At 58.2% G+C, this 323-nt stretch overlaps 1 protein-coding gene across 1 annotated transcript in view; it reads left to right on the forward strand.

Annotated features, from left to right (window-relative positions):
* Positions 1-323, forward strand: part of VOLCADRAFT_107400 (uncharacterized protein) — a gene marked incomplete at its 5' end in the record, with an annotated part of 7,063 nt that overhangs the window by 3,488 nt on the left and 3,252 nt on the right. The window lies entirely within an intron of this gene.

Genomic DNA, 323 nt, shown 5'->3' on the forward strand with positions numbered 1-323 from the left:
AGGAGGAGGTTTTAAGGGGGGTGGGGGGTGGGGCGGGTCTTTACCCGGGGGGAGGGGTATGGTTGTGAGGGGGTGGTTATGGATTGCACGGGAAACGCAGATGCAGCTCTTTGTGTTTGCATGTTTGTTGGTCTGCTCCTCATCCTCATCTTGACCCCCGCCTCTCCATCTTTCCCTTCTTTACCCCTCCCCGCCTTCCCCCCTCTTCTCCCCCCTCTTCCGCGTGTCTGCTTCAAATGTCAGTGATTCATCTTACCTCCTCATCTCCCCCCTCTCCCGCTCCCCGTTTTCCCCCATTTTCCCTCCCTCCCCCCTTTCCAATG

Source organism: Volvox carteri, assembly GCF_000143455.1.
Source record: "Volvox carteri f. nagariensis unplaced genomic scaffold VOLCAscaffold_65, whole genome shotgun sequence".
NCBI classification, from domain to species: domain Eukaryota; kingdom Viridiplantae; phylum Chlorophyta; class Chlorophyceae; order Chlamydomonadales; family Volvocaceae; genus Volvox; species Volvox carteri.